At 41.9% G+C, this 12166-nt stretch overlaps 1 pseudogene; it reads right to left on the bottom strand.

Moving 5' to 3' along the window:
- Nucleotides 1-5682: 5682 nt before the first annotated feature.
- LOC124033952 overlaps nucleotides 5683-12166 on the bottom strand; it is a 243101-nt pseudogene continuing 236617 nt past the window's right edge.

The raw sequence follows: 12166 nt of genomic DNA, 5'->3' as shown, positions 1-12166 counted from the left end.
ATTGCAAGTCGAAGAACACCATCCCAACTGTGCAGCATGGGGGCGGCAGCATCATGTTGTGGGGGTGCTTTACTACAGGAGGGACTGGTGCACTTCACAAAATAGATGCCATCATGAGGAAAGGAAAAGGATGTGGATACATTGAAGAAACATCTCAATACATCAGTCAGGAAGTTAAAGCTTGGTCACAAATGGGTCTTCCAAATGGACAATAACCCCAAGCATACTTCCAAAGTTGCAAAATGGCTTAGGGACAACAAAGTCAAGGTATTAGAGTGGCTACACAAAGCCCTGACCTCAATCAAATATAGAACATTTGTGGGCATAACTGAAAAAGCGTGTGCGAGCAAGGAGGCCTACAAATCTGACTCAGTTACACCAGCTTTATCAGGAGGAATGGGCCAAAATTCACCCAAATTATTGTGGGGAGCTTGTGGAAGGCTACCCAAAACGTTTAACATTTAATTAGCCTATGTATATTTTATTTTTAAAATCAACTGTTACTAATGATCCTCAGCAACAAACACCTGGCCGTGACAGCTTTTACAGAGGAAGCAAATTAAGGTAAACGAAACCATGTAATTAAATGGAATGATAATGATAATGTATACCAACTGAAGGTAACAACAATAAATTGGCATTTGAATGTGTTATTGTTAACTCAAAATGACACACCGACTAGGTTCCAGTTTAACAATGTTTTCTTCACTGTGAAACCATAGTACATAGTCGCCATCACCCTCAATCCAGGTCCATCAACCAGTGAGACTACTGCCCAAGGCGTACTAATAACAGAGTGATGGCACCATAATAACATAAATATAGGGATACTTTAAACATGAACTTAACAATCCCACTTTTCTTTAAAGAAAAATAAAACATCAACAAAATAATTAAATAGCCCAAGTATTATTTAAGTTCCCCGTTACAAATGGGGTGTGTGACAAAGTTTTTATTTGTATTACGTAAGCTGACACTTACCATTACTGAGTGCCTTTAGGAGCACAAGACCGGATGTTCCCTTTTTAGTCAGCAAGCTGTTCCTTTGTGGCCGACCAGGAAAACAGCTTTGAGGTGTGGAATCACAGTTGTAGCAAAGTTCTGTAAATCACCCCAGATTAAGTCATCAACATGACAGACAAGTACTCCAAGTCACATTGCTGTTTTCATCAAGCAAACAGAAGACTGCAGGATCCACTTGTGACATTTTCCCACCTGTACTCAGCATCGTTGCCTTGACTTTGTTGTACCAGTAGAGTGATGCATCTGCCAGGACATACACACACTTGTTTAGTTTCCACAGTGTTTCTTAGCTTCAGGCGGATGTCTATGTGAATGTCCCTTGACAGCTCTGTTCGCTGCAAAAATGCAGATTTGATATCTATGGAATGAAGTTATCATTTTTTTTGTATGTCAGATCATTGTCAGCAGCAATCTGAGTGACTCTGAGATGCATGTCGGGGAGTCTTGGGAGTTAATTAGCAGGCAGCTTCTCAAAACTAGCAACTAGACGTGCTTTTGGCACTATTCCAGTTAAGGATTCTTTAAGGGTACACACCCACCTTGTTGAGACACATGTCTTTGACTTCCTCAAACACTCAATCGTTTCTCCAATTACTGAGCTCATCTAGTTTAGCTGAGTCAAGTGACACGTCCTTCGTTTCAAGTACCTCATCATTTTGAATGTCATTCTGTTTTTCTCAGTTTTCCATTGGTTCAATTATGCGATTATCTACAAGTGACAGGTCAGATGACCAGAAAGTGTAGCTGGTTCAGAGTACTGCAAGCTGTACCATTTCTGGTGTTTTTCTTTGGCTTTTCCTGCTCCTCAAATGACTGTTGCTGTGTGTGGAAAACCACTTTCTCTGTCCATTGTATTTAACAGTTTGTCCAGTTGTCAGATTGGAACAACCATGTTGTCTTAACATGTGGCTGGTGGTGAACATTTTCCTAATTTGAACCCTCAACCGTATTACCTGTGTCATGGTTGAAGGTCTCTGCTCCATATCCTGTGTCAGTTTCAAGTGTCCATGTCATTGGATGTGACATCTGGTAGGTTTTAATGTGTCCTTTTTGTCATTTTCAGTAGGAGGCTGATTTTCAGCAACAGCCCCTCCATCTTGTTGATAATTTACATTCCGCAATCTTGAGTGATGCACCCTGACAATGGTTCCTCCGTGACTCACAAAAATCCCCACACCATCTTGGCCAGTGACTACTCCTGATCCTTTCCACTCTTGATAGTCAACTCGTTTGTAGTACACTTTGTTTCCAGTCTCATACTTCTCACCTGTGTGTTGAAGCTGTTTACATAGAGCCCTGAGAATTCTCTCTAAAGACTTCTCGCTGCATGTATTGCTGAAAGGTGCTGTCCCACCCATGCACTCACACTGGTCCCTTCTAGCGCTGGTTGCTTGTCAACCAGTACAGAGGGATGATTAGGGTTCTGCACTAACACTAGTTGGTATGGGCTATAGCCATGAACATTGTGCATTGAGTTGTTTTCCAGTAACATCCATTGATCTCTGTGAGTGTTTCTCCAGAAGTCCATTGCTATGTGGACTGTATGCAGCAGTTGTCTTTGCTTCCATGTTGAATTTCTCTGCCATTTCTCATAATGAATTATTATTGAATTCTCCTCCAGTGTCACTGTATAATTTCTGGGGCGGTACGTGCACACTTATCCAGGAATGAATGAAGTGCTTGATGATTTCACTGGGTTTCTTTGTATTCACAATGCTTCCAGCACTGAAGCGTGTGAAGTGGTCGATTATGTGAAGGTACCACACACTTGGTCCTAGTTCATGTAGATCTACAGCCACTGTTTCATTGTACTTGGAATCCAGTGGCAAAACAACAGCTGGTCTGGGCTTAGGTTTGCTGTATTTCTGGCATGTCTCACAACTGCCGCCTCCAGAATGGCGCAGTGGTCTAAAGCACTGCATCGCAGTGCCATCACTAGAGAACCTGGTTCGAGTCCAGGCTCTGTCGCACCTGGCCATGATGGCGCACAATTGGCCCATCGTCGTCCTGGTTAGGGGAGGGTTTGGCCGGCAGGGATGTTCCTGTCCCATCCCGCACTAGCGACTCCTGTGGCGGGCCTGACATACCAGTCCAGTGGATTTGTGCCGGGTAATGGCGCCCTCGTCTGGTTGTCTTGAATGGGACTTGTTGGCGGCTTTTCTCTGCTGCTCAGTGTAATATGCCGTGTTATTGGCATCTGTTATTGGCGCAACAATCTTTTCACCCAAAATCCTTTTAAGTGCCTACTTCATTGACGCAAAAGTCAGAGCCAACTATTTCTCCCTACCATCCAGACAGGCAGTATCTAGCAACTTGAAAGCTAACACTGCATTCGGGAGAACCATGTCCTAATTGTGTATCCTATAGTCCCTCTGTTCGAAATCAATTATGAAGTTAGTCATTGCAACCGAAATGTCTCTAGTAACACTGTCAAAGTTTGAACAAGTTTCTCTCTGACCACCTGTTACGCGAGTGCAGCAAGGAGCCAAAGTAAGTTGCTAGCTAGCATTAAACTTATCTTATAAAAACAATCAATCTTAACATAATCACTAGTTAACTTTACATGGTTGATGATATTACTAGTTTGTCTAGCTTGTCCTGCGTTGCATATAATCAATGCAGTGCCTCTTAATTTGAATCACAGCGTATTTGCGAAAAAAGCACCGTCGTTGCACCAATGTGTACCTAACCATAAACATCAATGCCTTTCTTAAAATCAAAACACAAGTATATCTTTTTTAAAACCTGCATATTTAGTTAATATTGCCTGCTAACATGAATTTCTTTTAACTAGGGAAATTATGTCACTTCTCTTGCGTTCTGTTCAAGCAGAGTTAGGGTATATGCAGCAGTTTGGGCCGCCTGGCTTGTTGCGAACTGTGTGAAGACCATTTCTTCCTAAAAAAGACTGTAATTTATTTATTTGCCAGAATTTTACATAATTATGACATAACATTGAAGGTTGTGCAATGTAAAAGCAATATTTAGACTTAGGGATGCCACCCGTTAGATAAAATACGGAATGGTTCCATATTTCACTGAAAGAATAAACGTTTTGTTTTCGAAATGGTAGTTTCTGGATTTGACCATATTAATGACCTAAGGCTCATATTTCTATGTATTTATTATATTATAATTAAGTCTATGATTTGATATTTGATAGAGCAGTCTGACTGAGCGGAGGTAGGCAGCAGCAGGCTCGTAAGCATTCATTAAAACAGCACTTTCCTGCGTTTGCCAGCAGCTCTTCGCTGTGCTTCAAGCATTGCGCTGTTTATGACTTCAAGCCTATAAACTCCCGAGATTAGGCTAGCAATACTATAGTGCCTATAAGAACATGCAATAGTCAAAGGTATATGACATACAAATGGTATAGAAAAAAATAGTCCTACAATTCCTATAATAACTACAAACTAAAACTTCTTAACTGGGAATATTGAGGACTCATGTTAAAAGGAACCACCAGCTTTCATATGTTCTCATGTTCTGAGCAAGGAACTTAAATGTTAGATTTTTTACATGGCACATATTGCACTTTTACTTTCTTCTCCAACACTGTGTTTTTGCATTATTTAAAGCGTTTCGGGTAGCCTACAACAAGCTTCCCACAATAAGTTGGGTGAATTTTGGCCCATTCCTCCTGACAGAGCTGGTGTAACTGAGTCAGGTTTATAGAACTCCTTGCTCGCACATGCTTTTTCAGTTCTGCCCACATTGTCTATGGGATTGAGGTCAGGGCTTTGTGATGGCCACTCCAATACCTTGACTTTGTTGTCCTTAAGCCATTTTGCCACAACTTTGGAAGTACGCTTGGGATCATTGTCCATCTGGAAGACCCATTTGCGACCAAGCTTTAACTTCCTGATTGATGTCTTGAGATGTTGCTTCAATATATACAATTTTTTTCTGCCTCATGATGCCATCTATTTTGTGAATTGCACCAGTCTCTCCTGCAGCAAAGCACCCCCACAACATGATGCACAACAGAGACAACAGAGACATGGGAGGAATTTTAGTCCGGGACTCATAGCTACAAGGCATGTTCTCCTTGGTCCAAATTGTTTATTGAGCATGAAATAGGATACTTGTTATTTGAATATTGGCCAAGTTTAATTGCAATGAATTCTAATTAGTCAACCACAGGTTAGGGTTGGGTTATAAAACTTGTTCTGTGGAGAGAATCACAGAGGACAGGGGAGAATGAACATCTATCTCCCAGCATAACATCTATGATTTGTCCTCTTTGAATAAACCCATTTTTCTTCCCCTGATTTGCTTTGGGGTCTGTGTTACTGAAGAGTAACATCAACTGCCAACAAGTGCAAATGAGTTGAATTGGTTAACTTCACTTGCAATGCCACCTTCCGTGCTATCAAATTGCTAGTTTTTCGGTGGCTTAGCTGGCTAAGGCAGTTGTTGATAAGGTGTTCATTTGTAGTGAGAGGGTGTTCACGTGTAGTAGTAAGTGCTCTTAAAGAGGCTACAGTATACTGTCCGCGGCAGCGTGACCCCCATTACAGTGGTGTTATGACTGGGATAACTTGTTGTTGATTTGAGAGGTGGCACTCTTTTTCATGGTCCTTCGAGACGGATCTAAAGAAGCAAGACGCTTGAAACACAAAAATCGGCACATCAGGAATTAAATTAATACAACCATAGTGCAATGTTATGTTTATTTCTTACAGTAACTTTTGTTCGGTTGCCATACAAGAAGTATTGAGGATTTGGGGGGAAGGAAGAGCGCAGTTACAAGGAACTTCTCTTTCTTTTTCATTTTGATAATTAGATAGTCGACTCTAAGTATGCAGAATTACAACATATGGAACATGAACACAAATATACACAAAAGAGCCGGAAATGTCTTCGTAATTATGTAGAATAAAAAAAATAAAAAATAAATTCAACCATAAGAGAAAATAACAAAAGTATCAAAATAGTTGCCAGGGATGATGGTGAGCCATACCAGTCCTTATGTAGCATAGCCTTATAGTCACACAGTGATGGTTTGTATAGCATCTTAATACGACTACTCAGTTCAATAATTCTGCAAATAAATTAGCTTAGTGATATGTTTTTTTTTGTACATGTCTATGTAAGTTGAGCATAAAAGTGTCATCGGGACAGTTTTCGATCCAGTGGACTGTGAGTTTATGTATACATTTAAAGCGTTGCAGTCATTTATACACACATTATACACAGACTAATTGATTGGAATTGTCAAAAATTACAATATTCAAGATAGGCAGGTGATGGCCAGAGGATAGTATATAAAATACATTTTGATTGGACAAATGTCTTCTGTCCACTCCAGCTATCAGTGTTCATAACATCAACAGGTGATGATATATCATGATAGTTCATCTTAAGACTGGGAAAAACCACAACCAAGGAGATCCATTCAGTAAAAATATTGCTTCTTAGTTTCCTCATAAATCTGATATTAATTTCTATTAATTAATATTTATATATAATATATATATATTTAAAAAAAATATATATATATTTTTGGCAAACCACATTTTTCTCCAAATGTCTTTTAGAAAATTCCATATAATTCTATATAATCATAAAAAATACTGTGCTTTTTTTTTACATGTCACTCTTTTGTTGTTTCTTTTAAAATAATGAATGGATTATAGCAGCGTTAAAACTCCTACAGGTCCTCTCTTTCTGTCAGCCTGGTATTCCCTTTTTTTTTTTTTTTTTAAATCATCCCTTTGTCTTCCCTTCATCATCATACAGTTGCACACAGGGACAGGGAGTGAGAGAAAGGAATCTCACCAGGGGATCTTTTTTTTTGGTCCAACAGGAGACCCTAAATTGCAGACAATCCAAACAATCATGGTTATGTTCATAGAACATCCCTGTGAACTGATAGAATCATAGATAATGTCTCAAATGATCACACATACTGTTCACGTTTTAGTGATATTTTATAATATATAGGTAGTCTGGGTACAGTAGAATACGTGGCTTCCACACTTCTCTTTGCAGTGCATTATGGGGTAGTTATAATCTAGTTCAGAGGCAGAAAGGCCAGAAATGGGGCACTATGTAGAGAATAATGAGCTATTCGAGGCACTATCCAAACACAAAACAGGGATAAAGTGACAAGGAAATAAGTTCTGAGGGTGGATGCAATGGTCATATTCTGTCATAGAAATTCTCTCTCTAAACCCTTTAGAAATATTATACATATCATTATTCTATAGATGTACTCTTTTCTTTAAATCATTCCTTTACACACATTCAAAGAAATAAATATATTCAATTTACGTAAAACCAATGCCACCAAACACTTCCTGGGTACTCGCCTATCAGCAGTTCTCATATTAACATTGAAGTAATGGTGTTTCATGAAAAGGGATGGAGACAATTGATTGGCTGTCAGATGGGATTTCTGATTCGAAGATAAGCTTGTTCTACCTGCTCGTTGGTGTGAGAGCTTATCACTGGTGTTGAGAGAATGACTCAGTAACACTTTACTTGAAGCCTGTAGTAATAATACGTTATAACGTTTTATAAGCAAGCCTTACAGAATGGTTATACCTGTATGCTTAAGTAAAGTGTTACTGAGGACTCTCCCTCTCATTCTCAAATGAACAGGGACCCAAATGAATCATCTAAAGCCTGCTCGGTCAGTGCTGCTGTGTCACACTTATTTTCTTCCCTATGGAAACACCAGATAGCATTAACACCTCTTCTTGTCAATAATGACGTTTTGTGATTCATCGGCGATGCAAACACTGATTATACACAAACTTTGTAAACGTTCCTATAAATATATTTTTTAATCCTCTTCAGTGATTGTGTGAATGTCTGGGTAGTAGATGTATTATTATTATATATTTTTAATGTAACCTTATTTCTTATTTACAATGACGGCCTACCCCCGGCCTAACCCGGACGAGGCTGGGCCAATTGTGCGCCGCCCTATGGGACTCCCAATCACGTCCGGATGTGATGCAGCCTGGATTCAGATGGAGTGCCTTAGACCGCTGCGCCACTCAGGAACCCACATTTTTGAGTTTTGAGTGAATTCCTATTATTCCTATTATTCTTGGCCCCTGCACTACACAGTATACTGTAGGTGAGCTGTCTAAAAACAAGCACACAGTCAACCACAGTGTCCTACGTTAACAGAGACCACGAAGTAACGTCCGTTTTGCTCTCATCCTTTCAAAGTGGGCGTCTTCAAATTCTCGCCGAGAATCATTATGTCAACCAAAGAAAATACAGCCCTCACCTATACGTCAACAGTACACACTGGTATTAATATAAAGACAATGATTTGATTTGCAAAAGGAATCACTCAATAACTAGAGATGATTAAAGATGGCTGAACAAAGAGGAGAGATGGCGATATTGTGGCAGAAAATGGAGTTTCCCCAAGTTGTTGTGATAGGTGGATTATTTCTGTTATAGGCCTGAAGGGAGATTGGTCGGTTGGGCGGTAGGGTGTAGGGAGGTTGCATCCCACTCCTGTCGGGGTCGCTGTCAAGTGTGTGGAAGACGATGACAACACACATGATGCCAACACTTAGGGCTAGATTCTATCAGATTCATGCCATCCAACACCCGCGTAGCTGTTTTTTTTGTGTTGTCGGATGTGGAGCTGTGTTGGAGCTGTCAAATCCACAAGCGGCTCCCAGCATTATACCTAAAACGGACATTGCCAGTGGCTGTACGGAGTTGCATTAAGATAAATCCCATGGAGCCCTGTTTACATGTTCGAACACTGGAATGTGAGATGCAATATACACCTTGAATAGGCTGACAGAATCTAGGCCTTGCACTCATGTCTTTCTAAAACACAAACCTTTAACAAACCTCCCACAAACCTTTAACAAACCTCCCACAAACCTTTAACAAACCTCCCACAGCGTGCGCACACACACACGTACATCACAAACATGTCTCTGACAAAATGCAAATACACACACCTTCCACAGTGAACAGGGATGTGAAGGGGACAGTGGCGCCTGCTACAGTGGAGCCCCTCCAGCCATGCATTAGAGTGATTAACACATCATTATGTTTCTCCGCCTCAGGAGAAGGCCGGTGTGTGTGTGTGTGTGTGTGTGTGTGTGTGTGTGTGTGTGTGTGTGTGTGTGTGTGTGTGTGTGTGTGTGTGTGTGTGTGTGTGTGTGTGTGTGTGTGTGTGTGTGTGGGCGAATGATATGGTTTAGGATTCAGCTAAACATTTCTGCAAAGGTTCTCGTTTCTAATGTTTTTCAAATGTCTGTTTTTCAAATGTCTCTACAACGTCAGATGCATCCATAAACATAACCCACGGTTTTACTCTAGTGAAGAAATATTCTCTGAAGAAACTCTAGCAAAGATAGAAAAGGAGTGCCAACCAGCTCAGCTGGTTTCAAACACCCGCGCTGGGGGAGCTTGAAAAAGGATTGAGTATTCCAATACTGATTTTTATCAGTATTTCAAAGTGTTCAAGAATATTCCAAAGTGTGGTCTTTTGTATTGTGAGCATCCCTAAAAAGATGCAGGATTTTTTCCACTTTCTCTCCATTCTGCATTCGGGAACGCCGCCTTTCTCCAGGCTATGCCCAGCAGTTCCTCCAGGATTCCGACATCCCCTGATACTCGGGAAGCAGAATGGGAGTGATCAAACACAAACACGCCACAGAGGCGAGGCAGGAAGGGAGTAGTCAGAGGCCGATTCCTAAATCGTCCAAGACTTTCCAAGACTGAGAAGGAAAACAGGTAGGAGAGAGTGTTCCAGATAAATCCACACCCCCTGGCTTTATCTGTCCTGCAGCATTTTGAGGGCCCTCTGGATGTTCATGCGGTGGCCCACCCGCGTCACCCCCAGGTCAATCAGATCTTCTTTCTGCAGCGAAGGCAGGTGGGCGCCTTCGATCTCGTTGTCCAGGAAGGCGTCTTTATGCTCCGACAGATTCAGGCTGTCCAGCCAGTCGGCCACGTCCAGCTTGCTCCACAGCTCCACCGGCTTGGAGGCAAAGGGCTTGCCCGAGGTGGCTATGGCCTGCATTAGGGTGAGCGGCGAGGGGGAGCGCGAGCCACCGCACGAGGACCCTTCACCAAGACTACCGCCCATGCTGCCGAAGCCTCTCACATTCTCCATGGGCAGGGTGGGCAGGCCGAAAAGGTCGCTAAGGCTGGGTGAGGAAGAGTGGGTTAAAGAAGAGGGGCAGGGGGGCGAGGAGAGGGACGAGGTGTCTGGGGGGCTGCAGAGGTGGGGGGCAGGCTGGAAGGAGGGGTGCAGGAGGAGGGGGGCAGGCTGAAAGACACGCTGGAGTTCCGCTGGCTTCCTGTGGCTGGATAGCTGAAGAGAGAGAGAGAGAAAGAGAAAATAGAGAGGGAGAAAAGAGAGATCATGAGAACCTAACATATGTATGGCACAGTGATGAACTATGGTATAGAGTGGCTGTACAAACGAGTCCAGACCATAATGATCAGAACATAGCAAATAAAGAAGACCATGGCAACCTAGAGAAACTTGGCCAGATAGAAACCTCCGCCAAGAAGCAGACTCCTCCCCCTCCACATGTGACTCACATCCCCCCACTACAGCATATGTGTGTGGTTGGGTGTGTGTGTGTTCAGACCTGGCTAGTGTTCGCTGACCTTGACGTGTGGTAAACCTGCTGAGGATTGGTGTGGAAGTGGGGTTCACCTAGAGCTTTCTAAATAAACACAAAGTTCATGAACATTCAATATCTTACTGATCTAAGCACAGAATTCTACTGAAATACTTGAAAGTGCCACTAGGGTGCAGTGTTGTAAGTGGATTTTTACCTAAACCTTTACTTCACTGATATTTTACAGTCTACTATTTAACAAGTGGGCTATCCATATTTAGCATTTTTCAAACACCTGAAAAGCTTTTTTTCCTGCAATCTAGAGCCATAATCATTATACTTTATTTTGTGTAAAAAAATATGTTTATTATTCAGCATATTTAAGCATACATCTTGAGCTGTCTGTATTCTCCTGATGTATTTTTTAAAGAAACTAAATATGCTTCTTTGCATCTCTGCTCAAATCTGGGTAGAAGATTTAAAGGAATGTGAGTCTTATTCAGTACATTTAGTAATTGCTTGCTTTTCTAAAGTCTATCAACCTTGTCAGCAGGCATGCCAGCTAAGACAGACAAGCAAGCTACCTCTTCAATCTACACACAATACACCATAATGACAAAGCAAAAACAGGTTTGTGTATTAAAAAAAAACAGAAATATCACATTTACATAAGTATTCAGCACCTTTGGCAGTGATTATAACCTTGAGTCTTCTTGGGTATGACGCTACAAGCTTGGCACACCTGTATTTGGAGAGTTTCTCCCATTCTTCTCTGCAGATCCTCTCAAGCTCTGTCAGGTTGGATGGGGTTCGTCGCTGCACAGCTATTTTCAGGTCTCTCTGGAGATGTTCGATCGGGTTCAAGTCCTGGCCTTGACTAGGCTACTCAAGGACATTCAGAGACCCAAATCCACTCCTGTGTTGTCTTGGCTGTGTGCTTAGGGTTGTTGTCCTGTTGTCCTGTCACCCCAGTGTAAGGTGCTAAGCGCTCTGGAGAAAGGTTTTCATCAAGGATCTCTCTGTACTTTGCTTCGTTCATCTTTCCCTCGATCCTGACTAGTCTCCCAGTCCTTGCCACTGAAAACATCCTTACAGCATGAGGCTGCCACCACCATGCTTCACCGTAGGGATGGTGCCAGGTTTCCTCCAGATGTGACTCTTGGCATATAGGCCAAAGAGTTCAATCTTGGTTTCATCAGACCAGAGAATCTTGTTTGCAATGGTCTGAGAGTCATTTAGGTGCCTTATAGCAAACTCCAAGCGGGCTGTCATGTGCATTTTACTGAGGAGTGGCTTCCACCTGGCCACTATACCAGGTCTGATTGGTGGAGTGCTGCAGAGATGGTTGTTCTTCTAGAAGGTTCTCCCATCTCCACAGAGAAACTCTGGAGCTCTTTCAGAGTGACAATTTGGTTCTTGGTCACCCCACTGCTCCCCTGCTCCCCTGGTCAGTCTGTGTTCGTAATCCTGTCCAACGCGTCTTTTGTTAGGTATTATATAGTGAAGCTGCATAAATATTGATCTCCACTTCCTGGATGATCGAGTTTTGAAATCAGTGGAATTAGAGTATGTTAGCTAAA

The sequence above is a fragment of the Oncorhynchus gorbuscha genome, linkage group LG04 (genome assembly GCF_021184085.1).
Source record: "Oncorhynchus gorbuscha isolate QuinsamMale2020 ecotype Even-year linkage group LG04, OgorEven_v1.0, whole genome shotgun sequence".
NCBI classification, from domain to species: Eukaryota; Metazoa; Chordata; class Actinopteri; order Salmoniformes; family Salmonidae; genus Oncorhynchus; species Oncorhynchus gorbuscha.
Note: the sequence above shows the minus strand (reverse complement) of the source record. Positions and strands in the feature narration are given on the sequence as shown.